This window comes from Hibiscus syriacus, unplaced genomic scaffold (assembly GCF_006381635.1).
Source record: "Hibiscus syriacus cultivar Baekdansim isolate YM2019G1 unplaced genomic scaffold, ASM638163v2 tig00110332_pilon, whole genome shotgun sequence".
Taxonomy (NCBI): domain Eukaryota; kingdom Viridiplantae; phylum Streptophyta; class Magnoliopsida; order Malvales; family Malvaceae; genus Hibiscus; species Hibiscus syriacus.
This window is the reverse complement of record NW_024062688.1, coordinates 785,831-804,525: the sequence shown is the minus strand read 5'-3', so window position 1 is coordinate 804,525 and position 18,695 is coordinate 785,831.

Here is an 18,695-nt window from a genome sequence, read left to right as displayed (position 1 = left end):
ATGTTTTTCGACATCATGAGTCCGAATCCGAAGTTCGGTTGGCAAAATTTGCACTCGGTAAGCCATTTTCAGTGTTTTATCTTCGGATTCAAATTGGTTTTTTGATTAAGTTCAGTTTCTGACGTAAATTCCTTTGCTATGTATCCGAGAAATTATTGAACATTTGATTCAAGTTTGAGAGTGATCAAATGGAGTTTAAATATTCGATCTGTGGAGCACATAAATCGAGGTAATACTTTACTACCTCTTTGCATGTTTTATAGAACATGTTGATAATGGATAAATACATGAATATATATGATTGGTCTATTATGCATATTTTGGTTATTGATTAAGTTATAAATTGGTTAAAACTTGATCGAATTACATATAGAAAATGAGAAGACTAATAAGAAATGAGTTCAAGTACAATGATTAGTCTTAAGAGCAAATAACATCATAATCTGTAAATTCTTTTTATCATCTCTAAAAGCTTTAATACTGAAATTATTTGAATATAAAATTACAAAATTACCCCTATGAGGTAAAAATGGCCCGTACTGACATGAGAGCGAAAGTACATTAAGAATTCATATTTTAATTCGATAAATCATTGTTTCATATATTAAATTCTTGATATACTCAAATAGTCACTAATAATCGAATCCTAACATTCGAGAAGGTACAAGACCTATAATTGTTTATTTATTAGCAAGCCCTTGAAGACTAAAATATTGGAAGTACTAGTTATGTTTGAATTATTCAAAAAAAATTGAATTAAATGAAAAGTATGGACGAAAGGAAATGATTGAAATACCCTTGAATTATAATTTGACCAAAATGTCCTTGCACTGCAAAAAGACTAAGATTACCCCCTAAAAGAGAAAAATAACGTTGAACAGATATATCTGACCAAATTACCAAAAATGGTACATATGTTTGGATTGATCAAAATTATCGAAATGTTCAGAGCTGGGAAATAACTAAAATAACATCTAATGTTCAAATAACCAAAATGCCCTAAGCTCTAAAGAAACCATAATATCTTGAAGTCTAAGAAGATCAAATTAATCTCAATTGTTGAACCGGCTCGTTTTTCTAATGACTTAAAATAGGTGGATATTGTTGCAATTCATGAATTAATTAAACACCACCAAATTATTTGTTCATCATGTAAAGATCTAGTCGATGTTGACTGTAAAAGAGGTTCGTTCAACTAGTGCAATCAGTACTGGGGAAAGAAAACTTATTCGGCTTCTTAAGATCTATTCAATGATGATTAAGAAGATGATCAATTCGACTAGTGATGTCAGTATTAAACTGTGCATATCCTTGAAGTGCATCGGTTTGATTGGTTGACAGGTATCACAGTGTTATGATTTATTCAGTTCAAGTTGACTTGGTATTATGATAAATCGAAATGAATCTTAAATATCATGAATCATCGTTTCATTTTTATTATATTAAATTACTAAGAATTCTCTAAGGACCAAATGTCCAAAATGCCCCTGATTTTTCTGAATAATAGAATCACTTATATCATACCTGAAATCTCAAGTAATTTTGATGTAAAATTTTTCGAACACCTTCCAGATTAATTAGTGCCTCCAAAAAATATTTAGAAACTATATGATCTTGATAAATCATTCATGTATGACTAATGAATTCGTTAGCTATCAAACTCCCTTTTTTTATAGGGATCTTGATTATGAAATCCTATTAAATTACAACAGTTTCATGGTCCCCACTTGATAATTGCTAAGTACCCCCAGAAAATAATAGGATCCTCTAGTATGTTCTCGTTGTATTACATGAATGTTTTATCTGTTTTGAAATGTGTTTAACCAAAATTTATGATTTACTGGCTTATGAACCATGGTTACATGGTATGTGTTCTCTGATTACATGTTTTCACTGGAAAATATAATCGTTCCTGATTCATGTATCATGAGATCCACTGGTTACTACTAGAAGTCTAGAACTGTTTTATTAGAACATTATCTGGGTAGGCTAAAGTATGAAGGTTCTGATCTGATCAAGCTAGTAATTCCTTACGGACCTAAGGTGACCCTTGGGTAGGCTCCGAGGCCCCGAGAAACATTCTTGTGTAGGCTCTCAGACCCCAAGGCACTCCATTGGGTAAATCATGTAACTGCATATGGTGTATGGGTAGAGGGAAGTTATATGGTTTATATCATTGTCACACTTACGAGATTTTACTGGATCACGATCCTGATATTACTGTTTACTATTAAATCTGATTTCTACTAGATATTGTATGGGTATGATTCTGGAGTATGGAGGGTTGGCTCTGATCAAATTGATAAATCCTTAAAGACCTAAGGAGACCTTTGGGTAGGCCCATAGGCCGAAGGCATTCCCTTAGGGTGGCTCATTTGTTGTGTGCTTAGGGTAAGTCCTTATAGATGCAGTTCTGGGGAACTGCATAACGGTATTCGGTTGGAGGATTTTACTATAGTTTTAAAAATATATTTTAAATTGTTACTGTTTTAGAAATATCTATACCTTTTCACCGGTTTTGGTTGGAACACACTAGACATCCTATTATGATCTTCTGAACTTGGTCCTCTGAATGTTTCCTCTAAACTAAAATCTTCATGTCTTTTACTCGAAGAAATATCAGTGGAACTACAACTCATCCTAAAAACCTATAGACGTCTAAATCAACAAGGAAAATTTATACTTTTCCATTTATCTGCATGTTCTTCAGCATAACTTGGTAGTTCTATATTACTGAGCTTCCCAAAGCTCACTCTTTTACTCTCAATTTCAGGTTAAAAGAATCGAATCAGTGCATCTATCGACATAAGTAAAAGAGTTCTATCGACATTGCTTGTGGAGTACGATGCATGTGATTAGGGGCATGTTGGTTATATTTGATATTTATACTGAGTTCAGAACGTGTTTTTTAAATTTTAAATTGTTTTATGATTTTACACGTTTTAACAAAAAAATTAAATTTTTCTGGATTTTTATTGTGGGTCGCTCTGATGGCCCTAATGTGACATCTCGGATCGAATCGAATCGGTGTTGAAAAATAAAGTATGGGAGGCAGAAATAATGGGGCATCAATTTGGAAGCATTATTGGACGACAAATTTGGCCACCAAATTGTTGAATTTATGTAATGGGTAAATGACAAATTTAGTCATTGTAATTTAGGGTATTTATAAGATTAGTTCTTAAGCTTCAACTATAAATATTCTAGCTCATTTAGCTTCAAAACCATCCCAAAGCATTCTATCTTTCTTCCAATACTAGAGAATTTAGAGAGTTTCTTGAGAGTTGTTTTCTCATTTTTATCAAGAGAGAATTATCATTGTTTTCTCCTTGATAGATCGAGAGAAGTTGTAATTTCTATTTTCTCATAGTGAAATTCTTCTACCGTTGCCCATGGTTTTTACCCTATATTATTTAGGGGTTTTTCACATAAATTTTGTGTCTCTTTTATCTTCATTTTTATTTTCTCAAATTATCAGTTGTGATTTTGCTCTATTCGATAGCCGTCTTCAGCAATAATTGGTATCAGAGCCAAATTTGAGTGTGTAATATATGCTTATTGTCTTTGTGGTTGTCACCAAAAGGTAGATCCTCCAACATAAGAAAGTAAGAATGTATTACACATTCTTTGAAGGTTCTAGAGAAATATTCACGATAGTGAAATAGTGGGAGTTATTCGTAATAGAAGCTATGGCAACGAAATTTGATATTGAAAAATTCAATAAGAGAAATTTCTCATTGTGGAAGTTAAAGATGAAGACTATCATGAGGAAAGACAATTTTCTAGCAGCTATAACTGAAAGGCCGATAGATTTCACAGATGATAACAAATGGATCGAAATGGACGGGAATGCTATGACAAACTTTCATCTAGAATTAGCAGATGATGTATTGTCAAGCATCGAGGAGAAGAAGATATCTAAGGAGATGTGGGATCATCTCACCAAACTGTACGAGGCCACATCGTTGCACAATAAAATTTTCCTTAAGATAAAATTGTACACTCTCCGTATGCCAGAATCTACTTCAGTGACGGAGCACTTAAATACACTGAACACTTTATTTTCTCAGCTTACATCCTTAAGTTGTAAAATAGGAGAGCAATAACGTGCTGAACTTCTACTTCAAAGTTTACCGGATTCGTATGATCAACTCATCATCAACTTGACAAACAATAATGTCTTCAGTCTAGTCTTCGATGACGTTGCAGTTGTTGTTCTACAAGAAGAAAATTGGCGCAAGAACAAGGAAGACAGAAAAGTAAATCTGTAACAAGCAGAAGCGTTTACAACGACGATAGGAAGATCAACAGAACGTGGCCAAAGCAACAGTCACAAATATGGTAGATCGAAGTCGAGGAGCAAGAAGAATTTAAAGTGCTACAACTGTGGAAAGAAGGGTCACTTGAAGAAGGATTACTGGAGTCTAAATAAAAACTCCAATCCACAAGGTAATACCGCAAACACTTCAGATGATGGAGATGCTCTATATTGTGAAGCGTCAATCACCGTGGAAGGTAGAAAAAGATTTGCAGATATATGGCTCATTGATTCAGGAGCAACATATCACATGACCTCAAGAAGAGAATAGTTTCATCATTATGAATCTGTCTCAGGAGGATATGTGTATAGTTGCAATGATCATGCCTTAGAGATCATTGGCGTGGGAACCATCAAATTGAAGATGTATGATGGAACAATTAAAGTTGTTCGAGATGTACGACACGTGAAAGGCCTGAAGAAAAATTTATTATCCTATGGATTATTGGATAATAATGCAAGCAAGATTGAAACACGAAAATGAATCATGAAGGTGTTCCGTGGAGCGCTTGTAGTGTTGAAAGGAGAAAAGATAGCTGCAAACTTGTACATGCTGAAGAGAGAGACTTTGCTAGAAGCAGAAGCCTCTGTTGCCTCATGTAGTTCAAATTCTGCAATGATATGGCATCAGAAACTTGGACACATGTCAGAACAAGGAATAAAAGTCCTTGTAGAGCAAAAGCTACTTCCAGGCTTAACAAAGGTAACACTTCCTTTGTGTGAGCATTACATAACAAGTAAGCAACACCGGTTGAAATTCAACACATCAAATTCTAGAGGCAAAAGTGTTCTAGAATTAGTTCACTCTGACGTATGGCAAGCACCAGTTACATCCCTAGGCGGAGCAAAATATTTTATCTCATTTATTGATGACTACTCCAGGAGATGTTGGGTATACTTTATTAAGAAGAAGCCAGATGTGTTTTCAACTTTCAAAAACTTCAAAGTGTGGGTGAAACTTGATTCTGGAAATAAGATCAAGTGTTTCAGAACAGATAATGGAGGAGAATACACAAGTGAAGAATTTGATGACTTTTGTAGGAAAGAAGGCATTAAAAGACAGTTCACAGTGGCGAACACTCCTCAAAAAAATGGAGTGCCAGAGCGGATGAATAGAACCTTGTTAGAAAGAACAAGAGCAATGTTGAGGGATGCAGGCCTAAAAAAATCATTCTGGGTAGAAGCAGTCAATAACGCATGTTATTTGGTAAATCGAGCTCCATCAACTGTAATAGAGCTAAAGACATCAATGGAGATGTGGACTGGTAAATCAGCTGATTATTTCAACCTCTATGTATTTGGAAGTATTATATACGTGATGTACAACTCCCAATAAATTTCAAAGCTGGATCCAAAATTTAGGAAATGCAAATTATTGGGGTATGCTGATGGTGTAAATGGGTATCGCTTGTGGGATCCCACTGCCCGCAAAGTGATCATCAGCAGGGATGTTATCTTTGTAGAAGATAAAGTACAAAGAAAAGAAGAAGATGGTAGCGCTGAAAAGTCAGAGACTACACAGATACATGTGGAAAAAGAGTTTGAACAAAGAGATTCTTCTGAAGCATAACCAACACATGATGAACAAGAACCAGAGAGTTCTGAAGCTCCAACAAATCATCAATCAGATCATGTGAGAAGACGTCCCAATTGGCCCTCAGATTATGTTATAGAAGGTAATATTGCATACTGTCTTTTAAAAGAGGACGGTGAGCCATCAATATACCAGGAGGCAATAAACAGCTCAGATGCTTCACTATGGATGATGGCGATGCAAGAGGAAATTGAAGCCCTTCATAAAAATAATACATGGGACCTTGTGCCACTACCACAAGGAAGGAAGCCAATTGGTAACAAATGGGTCTTCAAAATCAAGCGAAATGGTGACGATTAAGTTGAGAGGTATCGTGAAAGACTGGTGGTCAAGGGATATGCTCAAAAATAAGGTATTGATTTCAATGAAATCTTTTATCCTGTGGTTTGACTAACAACAGTTCGAGTATTTTTGGCAATGTGTGCTACATTGAACTTACATCTAGAGCAGCTAGATGTTAAAACAACTTTTCTTCATGGAAATCTTGAAGAATAGATTTATATGCTCCAGCCCAAAGTTTTGAAGAAAAAAAAAATAAGAATTTGGTTTGCAGGTTCAACAAATCTCTGTACGGTCTAAAGTAGGCACCGAAGTATTGGTGTAAGAGATTTGATTCCTTCATTATGTACCGTGGATACAACAGACTTAATGCAAAACCTTGTGCTTATTTCAAGAGGTTCGGTGATAACAATTTTGTTTTATTGTTGTTGTATATGGATGACATATTGGTTGCAGGACCCAACAAAGATCATATTGAAGAATTGAAGGCACAACTGGCTAGGGAATTTGAAATGAAGGATATAGGATCAGTAAATAAGATTCTAGAGATGCAAATACACTTAGACAGAAGTAATAGGAAGATTTGGCTTTCACAAAAGAATTACTTGAAGAAGATCTTGTCACGATTCAATATGCAAGATTGTAAGCCAATTTATACATCCTCTATTAACTTCAAATTATTCTCCAGTATGAATCCTAGCAGTGAAGAAGAGGGGATAGAGATGTCTCGAGTACCGTATGCATCAACAGCGAGAAGTTTAATGTTCGCTATGATATGCACAAGACCAGACATTGCACAAGCAGTGGGAGTGGTTAGTCGGTACATGGCGAATCCAGGCAAAGAGCATTGGAATACAGTAAAGAGGATCCTGAGATACATCAAAGGGACCTCAAATATTACATTATGTTACGGAAGATCAAACTTACTAATCAATGGGTATGTAGATTCTAACTATGTAGGGAATTTGGATAAAAGCAAATCTACTACATGATATGTGTTCAAAATTACTGCTGGAGATGTAAGCTGGGTTTCAAAATTACAGTCATTTGTGGCTACATCCAACAAAGCAGAATATGTAGCAGCTACACAAGCCAGTAAAAATGTCTCTCTATTTTTGTGACAGTCAAAACGCCTTGCCTCTAGCAAGGAATTCAGCATTTCATACAAGGACAAAGCACATAAGAGTTCAGTACCATTTTATTCGTGAAAAGGTGGAAAAAGTGACGGTAGATATGCAGAAAATCCATACCAAAGAGAACATAGCAGATTTATTGACAAAGGCGATAAATGTTGATAAGTTTACTTGGTGTTGATCCTCTTGTGGCCTGTCAGAGACGTAAGCAACATGAAGGTACAAGGTAGAAATAATAGTGTGAAGATATGATTGTTCCAATCAAATCTTCAAGTGGGAGATTGTTGAAAAATAAAGCATGAGAGCTTAAATAATGGGGCAGCAATTTGGAAGCATTATTGGAAGTCAAATTTGGCCACCAAATTGTTGAATTTATGTGGTGGGTAGATGAAAAATTAGTCATTGCAATTTAAGGTATTTATAAGATTAGTCCTTAAGCTTCAACTATAAATACCCTAGCTCATTTAGCTTCAAAACCATCCCAAATATTCTAGCTTCTTCCAATACTAGAATTAGAGAGTTTCTTGAGAGTGTTTTCACATTTTTATCAAGAGAATTATCATTGTTTTCTCCTTGGTAGATCAAGAGAAGTTGTAATTCCTATTTTCTCATAGTGAAATTCTTATACCGTTGCCCGTGGTTTTTACCCTATATTATTTAGGGTTTTTCACGTAAATTTTGTGTCTATTTTATCTTCATTTTTATTTTATCAAATTATCAGTTGTGATTTTGCTCTATTCGATAGTCGTCTTTCGCAATAATCAGGTCATCCATATCGATCTGAGGGTGTTATAATTCACTTAGTGAGGTATAATAAAATAAATGAGGTTAAACAAAACATAAATATTTCATAAAAGATCAAAAAACGAATTTAATCGTATAAAATATAATAACATAAAACTGACTTGATAAGCCAAGTTTTCCTTCAATTGACCTTCGAAACGTTATCTCGTATGCCCATCATACTTAACATATAGTATAATCCAAAATATCCATTTTCAGGCCAATGTATGACATATGAGAATGCAAACCACATGAGTTGCACATAAGTGCTAAACGAAATTATAAGTAATGTAGTAATAGCGACACTATACTAATATATCGAAATGGTAATTCATATGAATACCATTCATGCACACATAATGCTGAAAGTACACAAAGGTACTGATACGAAAATGCAACATATGCATTAAACAAAATCGATCGATAACCATCATACTCCAAGTATGTCAAAATGCAACTATGACTCTCAATGCACATACAATTGGCCTTTAAATCAAATTCGCAGATTAAACATTTATTCTTAAACATCGATAACTGTTAAAATAATATAAAGTTCATCCATCTATTTTAGGGCAGTTCATACCTTAAAATCACCATATACCATTTTCATAAACCTTATGAAAATATTTCAAAATACGTTAAAAACATGCCTTTATAAAAACATTTGAGGTTGACTCATCACAAGTCGTCCTCATATCATATAAGTACATAATAAATGCACTCACTTGGTATGCCTCACTATCATGCCTTACTATTGAAATCTGATTATTCTTGAACTTTTTCCCTGCCTTTCGCTTTAATTGTATCACAAGTTCGATCACGATCTACACGAACATCCATACAAAGCATATACAAACAAAAAATACATGTAATATTTACTAACATTTCATACTTACTAATAATACTCCAAAATAATATTATTTTCGAATTCTTCTAAAATTTATCTTAATTTTTCATTTTTATTCATATTGGGCTCTTGTAATTAATTCTTCAATTCAAGGCCAAAATAAGCCCAAAATATTCCAGCATTAAACTTTCAGCCCAAATACCTCAACAATATCATATTTACCATTTAATCCACTAACTTTCTCAATGGTTACTATTTAGCACTCAAACTTTGTCAACTTTCCAAAATGGCTAAATTTCATATTCTAACTTCAATTTCAGTCCCCAAATAGTAATTTCCATCATAGTAAAATAATCTCTAAAATTAGGGTTAGGCCGAAATTACCTATAGCTTATATAGTTGATTTTAATCATAAATCATGCTTGGAATTGATTATACAACCTCAAAAACATCAAAATCCTTCATCAATTTCATAAACCCTAAAATTTGTGATCTTTGAACACAAACCAAATCAGCAAGCAATAATGGTACCAAATGATAGCATTTTTCGAATATAACAATTTTCTATTTCACGGCATGATCCAAAATCCAAAGAAAATTGCTAAAAATGAGAGAAATTTTCTCTTACCTTGCTAGGGGATGCACAGACAAGGGGCTGAAAATGGCTAAGTTTTTCGTGAATTTTCTAATGAATTTCATGTTAATTTAACTTACATTAAGTTTAAATGAATTAAAAATTCATTTAATGTGATGTCTATTTCACCATTAATGAAACTTGATATTTACAATAATATCAATCCACATAACTTTATCATCTTTCTAAAGTCAAAGATGGAAAAATATTTTACCCTTTTCCAGTTTTACCAAACAACTTTCCAAAAATTGTAATCTTGTTACTTTGATCCAACGATCCAAATCAAACATGGAAATAAGTTCTCAAATCCAATAGTCCATATTATTTTTACATTATTTTAACATGTGAAAATAATATTTTTAAGCCTAATTTATCATCCTTCAATTTTTTCCGAAATTTCTATTCGTTCCAGTTTACTAATTTCTTACCGGATTTTAACCATTTCTAATTTTCAACATAAATTCCAAATCAATAATCTGATTTCAATAAAACCCAACTCTCAAAAGTAAACTATCTATTTATGGAATAAAAATTATTTTTGATAAAATTATCGCTTAGGTCCCTAAACGTTTCCTAATTTTATACTTTGGCCATTAAACTTTTAAAACATACATTTTGGTCACTAACCAAAATTTGGTGTATTACACCAAAATTTTTCAATATCACTTTCAACCTTTAAAATTTAGACCTCTAGTTTTTTAATCTCACTTTTTTACTTTTATAATTGTGACCCTTACTTTTTTAATCTCACTTTTTACCTTTATAATTGAGGCACTAATTTTTAAATCCCACTTTTTACTTATCACTTTTTACCTCATTTTTAAATCCCACTTTTTACATCGTCCCAATGATTGTAAACCTACAAAAAGACTCTTCAATGACCACGAGTTTCATCTCTTTGATCTTTATCATTCGTTATTGGATGAAGCCACCTCCATAGTATGTTGCTCACACCGTCGTGGGTAACTATTAAGCGTTGGGATTTATCAATGACGTTGAAAACATCGCAAATCGAGAAGCTAAATATTGTGCATCAATGAATATTCAACATCTCGAATCGCGATGTTCCCAACAGTCGTTCGTAAATCCCAATAGTGAGATGTTATCCACGATGGTACGAGCATCTGTGGAGCCTTGCATTTTTGTAGATTAGCAATGATCGTAGCGGTATTTGAGGAAACAAACGATGAATTTAACTTCAGGTGACCAAAGGGTCCGACATTGCCCTTTTCGCGATAACCATTGAATGAGACGATGGCGGCGGTCATCAACGATTGGTTTCCAATGCAACACCTTTTTTTTCCTTATTTTTTCAACATTAAAAGAGTGATATAGACTTTCTGATGTGCACATCAGCATTAACAACAAGTTGGTCATATTGAGTTATTTTTTTAAGATGAAAGGCCACATTGATGAAAAATAATACGAGTGTCACATTGATTTTTTTAAAAGTTCAGGGTCTCGGTATTTTTTTGCCAAAAAATAAAGTTGAAATGATTTTATTTCAAAATTCAAGGCCGAACATATCGTTGAATTATAGGGTAAATTATCATTTAGTACCTAAACTATCAGTTTCGTTCTGTTTTAGTACTTAAACTTTTAATTTTTTCAAAACTTACCTGACGTTTAATTGTTATTTCATTTTAGTACACGTTTGTTAAAAACATATACGTTTAGTACCTAAACTACCATTTTGGTTCGCTTTAGTACCTAATTTTTAATTTATTTCTAATAATTAACAAAAAATTTTTAACGATGTACTAAAAAAAAAAACTAAACTTTAGATATAATTTTAAAATATTGATAGTTTAGGTATTAAAACAAATCAAAACTTATAGTTTGTACTAAGTGTAATTTACCTAAATTATAATATCATATTCATTGATTAACGAAAATTTATAGTTGTCGAGAAAAAAGAAAATGTCAATTTGACTCTACTATCATCTTTAAATGGCATTTATTTTAATATAGATTGTTAAACTTTAGGTTTACTTTAATTTTATTGTTAAATAATATAATTATTGATAAAGAGAGACACCATTTTATTTAATTTTAAAATAATTTTCCCTATTACATTATTAAAAAATATTTATTATTGTTATTTACTATTTTATGTTATTGGAAATATACTATCTTTCCCCGACCTTTTTAGTTAAAAGAGAGAATAATATCACGTTCATCGAGAATAAATAAGTGAAGTTGGTTGCAGATAACTATCATTCTTATTTATTTTATTTCATATTTTAATTTCTTAGGCGATTCCTGTTGATCTGAAAATGTACTTGAATAAATAATGGTAAAATAACAATAACAATCATTCCATTTAGCTTGACACACACACAACTCATATATATATATATATATATTAGTTTATCTCTCTTCGATACAAAATTGCGTAAGATTTCAATTTAATCCAAAAAACAAAATATTTGTCAGTTTTATGTGATAAATAAAATGGCATATAAAATAATCACACTATTTTACTTTTAATGAAATTATGAAGATATTCATAAACTTGATAGTATTCAAATGCATTATTCAAGTTTATTATAATATTAATAATATTTATTGAAGATATGAGTCTCAACAATTATGATTCGTAGCTATTAATTAGGGTAATCACGACCCATAGGGCGATAATTGGGCAGTCTCTTCGAGATAGAAAAATATTAATTATTATTTCCGGCGAGCGCTCGAAAACCACTTATTAGCCCAATTGAATTTAAGTTTCGAGTCAAGTTACACTCTCTGATCACGAGGGACAAATGTTATACTTTGAAGATTTAACTCTTTCCTATGCATTAGGGACTCTCCCAAACAAAAAAAAACCGTCAACTGACATAAACTTCTAAGTTCTAACAAACTCATAGATTTTTTAGAACTAAATCTACCACACAGCACAAGGGTTCATTATATAAACTCTAACGAAAGAAAGGAAAGAAGATCTTCAATTACTTCTTTTAGTATTATCAACTAATCACCACTTAATTATCGACTATATTATTCATCTAAATAAAAGTAATATGATTATTCGTCTAAATAAAAAAAGTGAATAATCGTGATTATTTTTTTGTCCTTCAACAAATTTCAAAATTTACAACTCGTTGCTCAGTTCCTATGCTAAACTTTCCTTTGTAAAAACCAATGTTATTAAAATCGACCGGATCGATCGGTTCAATCGGTTGAATCGTGAACCGGTGGCCTGTCCGGTCCGGTTAACTCCCAAATCGGATTAGCACAGAATCGGTAAAGAACCGGAAGAATCGGCTGAAAATCGAGAACACCGGTTTGAACCGTCGGTTCACTTTTTTTCTTTAAAAAAAATTAAACCAAACAACGTCGTTTGTTCAACGAGCCGAGTCAAATTCGAGTATTGTTGAGCTCGACTCGAACTCGAAAACTTTAAAAGTAAGCTCAACTCGACTCAAAAACTCACGAGCTAAAAATTATCAACTCGAAATATAATATTAAAACTTGAAATCGAAAAGGCTCGAACTCAAAAAACAATTAGAAGTTCGATTGAAGCCTAAAATTTGAGCTCAATTGAAGCCTAAAATTTGCTCAATTGAAGCGAAAGAATAGTTCACTTTGTGCTCACCAAAAGGCTCCATGATTTTGAATGTCAAATTACCTCTATTATTTATAGAGGTAAGTTGTGATGCTCTTCTATGTTTCTTAGTCATGTGTGATTGTTTTGTTCTCATATTTTTACTCTTTAAACTTTTGGGATACTCTTTTATGTTTCTTACCATGTGAGATTATTTTTTTTAAAACAATTAAACCAAATACATCATTTGTTATGATTTTTAACCTCAATTTTATTTTTTTGATTATAGTTATATAATTATATTTATTATTAATATGTTTACCTTAAATATTATGTTGTAGTTGATTGAATCATTTTGTTTCACTTGATTTTATGGTTTTTCATTGACATGTTATACTTGATATTTTATACCTTTTAATATTGTAAACTTAAAAAAAGTGTTATTATATAATATGCTTTGAATATTATGTAAAATTAAAAAAATATTATTTTATATAAAATCCGTTCAACCGCGGTTGAACCCGATTGAACCAGTGAACCAGTACCTTCACCGTTCAATGTCCGGTCCGATTTTGAAAACATTGGTAAAAACGAATTTATATATATATATATATATATATATATATTTTCACCTTTTGTTCGAATCTAGGTATGTTTCAATATGAGAATTGACCAATCAATTATCTATAAATAACTTGATAATTTTTATATGAAATTATCTATTCTTTATTATTCATTTAAAATTAATTATTTTATATTTAAATAATTTTTACACATTATTATTTATATTAAATTTTAATTAGTTTTTCTTTAACAAAAATTATTTTAATAAGTTGGTAATGTTGGTTTTTTGGCAAAGTCCCATTAGTGTATAAGGAGGAGGGGAAATTCTTTTGTTATAAATAGAGCACTCCTCCTCCTTAAACATCCCACAAATATAGCCTTCTTCACTATTAAAGGTTATTTGTACTATTTCTCTCTTTGTAATATTTCCTCTATTAGTGAAATATATTTTAGTAGTCGAGGACATAGACATAATTTTGGTCGAACCTCGTTAAATTTTGGTGTTCTCTTTATGTATTTAATAGCTATTATCGGGTATAGTTGTTGTTAATTATTGTCCTATTAAAATACATGTCTTAGTAGTTATCTAAGGAAAGTGGTTTTAAGAGGGACCATTGTGATCCCTCCTCTTTCCTAGAATCTACCTTGGGATTGTAGTACAATCGTTTTCACACTAGTCACTTAGATATAGTTTTCAAGGTGATTGTTATTATTGGTGAAAATTAACCCAATTCCACAACAATTGGTATCAGAGCCTGTTATTTTAGTATGCTCTATGGTTGCGGCTTAGGCTGATCTTCCACATCAGAAAAAATTTCTTGGGATAATTGACATTCCGAATTGACACTATTAATAGAGTTTGTAGCAGAATGACAGACGATACAAAAACATCCGCAAGAAATGCTGTGACAAATGTTAGATTTGCATTGGAGATTTTTGATGGCACTGGTCATTTCCGCATGTGGCAAAGTGAGGTTCTAGATGCCCTATTTCAACAGGTCTAACATTGCTATTGAATGAGAGAAACTAGATGATGTTGAGGAGAAAGAATTGAAGAGGATCAATAGATTGGCATATGGTACTATTGATCGTGTCTTTCTAGAGAGCAGAAGTGCATTTTCTAAGGAAACTTCTGCAAGTAAATGTGGAAGGTACTAGGAGAAATTCTTGAAGAAAAACGGTCAGAACAAGCTCTACATGAAAAGATATTGTTCCGCTTCAACTATGTACCAGGTACCACTAAGAATGCTTACATTATCAGCTTTAATCAGCTGGTGACTGATCTGATGAATATGGACGTGATTTTTGAAGACGAAGATCTGGCTCTGATGTGATGGATCACTTCCTGATGAGTTTGAGTATCTTGAAACTACTCTACTTCATGGGAAGGTTGATGTCTCAGTGAAGTAACTACTGCTTTGTATAATTATGAATTGAGAAAGAAAGACAAACAAGAAAACACAAGTGTTGAAGCAAAAGCTCTTGTTGTTAGAGGTCGTTCGAAGAGTCAAATAAGGAATGAGAGGGAGATCGAAGTCAAGTCCAGATTGAGCAAAGATGAATGTGCCTTTTGTCGAGAAAAAGGGCACTGGAAGAAAAAATGTCTCAGGCTAAAGAATAAAGGCAAACCTGAAAGGGGAAAAGCTGTCTCATAATCAAATGTGGTCGAGTATGATGATGCAGATTCATTTTCGCACGCTGCTACGTCATCAACAGCTGTTCCAGTTTATGGTTGTTAGATTCAGCTTGTAGCCACCATATGACCCCCAATAGAGAATGGTTCTTTGATTTTAAAGAACTAAAAGGTATAATTATCTACACATCAAATAATTCCCCTCTTGACACACTTAGGATTGGTTCAATTCTTGAGAAATCAGGATGGATCAATCAGAACCTTAATAGGTGTCCATTATGTACCAAATTTAATGAGAAATCTCATCTATGTGGGAACCTTAGAGTCAAAAGGTTTAGAAGTGAGGGAAAGATGGGATTATGGAGATATCTCTGGTGCACTGGTGATAATAAAGAGAATCTGGAAAAGAAACAGTATTACTTTGGTAGTACAATTAGTGGTACAGCAACATGGTAGCTTTTACTAATAACATGAGTCAGAAGCAACCAGGTTATGGCATATACGCTTGGGGCATGTTGTGAAAAATCCTTGAAATTGCTGATAATCAAGGATTATTGAAGGTGCTCGGCTTGAAAATTAGCTTTTTGTGAGCATTGCATCAAAGAGAATAAGATGATGGTGAAATTTGGAACAACAATCCATGATACTAAAGGTATTTTGGATTATGTTCATTCAGATGTATGGGGGACTTCCAAGACAACTTCATTGGGAGGAACACACTATTATGTCACCTTTGTTGATTTTTTCCCGGAGAGTTTGGGTGTATAAATGAAGACAAGGATGAGGTGCTAGGATTTTTCCTTAAATGGAAAAAGATGGTGGAGACTCAACAGACAGAAAATCAACGTCTTCGTACAGACAATGGTGGAGAGTACAAAAATGATCATTTCTGAAAGTCTGTGAAGAAGAAGGTATTGTCAGGCATTTCACTGTCAGAACTACACCACAACAATGGGGTGGCAGCGTATGAACTGGACATTAGTGAGAATTTTCGGTTATGTTGTCTAATGCTGGTAGGCAAGAATTTTGGGCTGAGGCTTTGGTCTATGCTTGTCAACCGCTTACCTCGACTGCTATTGGTGGTAAACACCATTAGAGAAATGTTTAGAGAACCTGCTATAGATTATGATTCCTTACTTGTGTTTGGTTCCACTGCTACTACCATGTTAAGGAGTCAAAGCTGGATCCAAGAGCAAAGAAGGCGATCTTTAGGGGATCACCTCTAGTGAAAGGCTATCGTCTTTGGTGTCCAGAACAAGAAAATAATCTTCAGCAGAGATGTTACCTTTGATGAATATACCATGTTGAGAAATGTGACTTTTGAAAAATTAGAGCAGACAGATGAACTCCCAAACGGTGGAGTTTTAAGGAAGCATAATTGTCCCAGCCAGTAAAGAACTAATGTTGTCTCTCCTATGGTAGAAGAAGAGTCAGATGAAGAAGAGGTTCAGACCCAGAACCTCCACAACAACATGAATCAATTGCACTCAGAAATGGAAAGAGACCATTAGACAACCTGCTCGTTATGCTGATATGGTCTCTTTTACATCACCAATTAATTGATGACGTTCCTTTCACTTTTAATGAAGCAGTCCAAAGTTCGAACATAAAGTGGAATCCCCATGATGAAAATGCAATCCCTTCAAAGAATCAGATGTGGAACTAGCTAGTCTTCCGAAGGGAAAGAAAAAGGGTGTAAGTGGTTATACAAGAAAGATGATTTCCTGACAATAATAACCCGCTACAAAGAAAGATTGGTGGCTAAAGGCTACGCTCAAATGGAGGAGTTGATTTAATGAAGTATTTTCTCTAGTTGTAAAATATTCCTCCTCATCATTTTTGTTGGCTTTGGTACGCAGTTGGATTTGGAACTAGTTCAATGGATGTAAAACTGCATTTTTACATGGAGACTTGGATGAGAAATCTACATGACTCAGCCAGATGGATTCAAATTGCTGAAAAAGAAAGATGGTGTGCAAATTAGAAAACAACTGTACGGTTTGAAGCAATCTCCAAGGCATGGTACAAGCGATTTGACAAGTTTATGATAGGGCAGAAGTACACAAGAAGAAATATGATCATTGTGTGTATTTACGCAAGCTACAAGACGGATCCTATAAATTTTCTTCTTTATTTTGATGATATGCTGATAGCTTCCAGGAGTTAGACAGAAATTGCGAAACTAAATACTCAATTGACCAGGGAGTTTGAGATGAAGATCTTGGTGAAGCAAAGAAGATTCTAGACATAGAGATATCAAGGGATAAGAAATTGGGGAGGCTTTGTTTGTCTCAGAAAGAATATATGAGGAATATTAAAACGTTTTGGCATGAATGAGAAGTCAAAACCAGTTAGTACACCTCTTGCTCCTCATTTCAAGCTCGGTGCATCCATATCACCTAAGGATGATGCAGAACGAATACATGTCAAAGGTTCCGTATGCAAGTGTTGTTGGTAGCTTGATGTATGCAATGGTGTGTACGAGACCCGATATTTCACAGGCAGTTGGGGTTGTGAGCAGGTATATACATGATCCTGGAAATGAGCATTGGCAAGCTGTGAATGGATTATGCGGTATATTCTGACACCGTAGATGTTGTTTGGTATTTCACAAGACAAACAAGATGGTCCGTTGTAGTTGGGTATTGTGATTCAGACTATGCAGGTGATTTGGAAGCGTCGATCAATTACTGGTTATGTGTTTACATTTACAAAGGCACCAGTCAGTTGGAAGTCCACCTTACAGTCACAATGACTTTGTCTACTACAGAGGCAGAGTATATGGCAGTTACAGAGGATGTGAAGAGGCAATTTGGCTTCAAGGGTTGCTTGTGAATTGGGAATGGAACAGAAGCACATCAAAGTGCACTGTGACAGTCAGAGTGCTATTCATTTAGCAAGAACCAGGTTTACCATGCAAGGACGAAGCACATCGATGTTAGATATCACTTTGTACGAGAGATTCTAGAAGAATGTGGAGTCATAATCCAAAATATTCGGACCACTGAGATCCTGCTGATATGTTGACAAAAGTGGTAACTGTGGTCAAGTTTAAACATTGTTTAGACTTGGTCAATATTGTTACAAATTGAAAGATGAATTTGCAGACACTACTGAAGATTGGATTTTTGAGAGATGCGTGTGGAATTTTGTCAAGGTGGAGATTTGTTGGTTTTTTGGCAAGTCCCACATTGGTTGTGTATAAAGAGGAGAAATTCTTTTGTTATAATAGAGCCCTCCTCTCCTTAGTTAAACATCCCACAAATAAGCATTCTTCACTATTAAGTTATTTGTACTCTTTCTCTCTTTGTAATATTTCCTCTATTAGTGAAATATTATTTTAGTAGTGTTCGAGGACATATG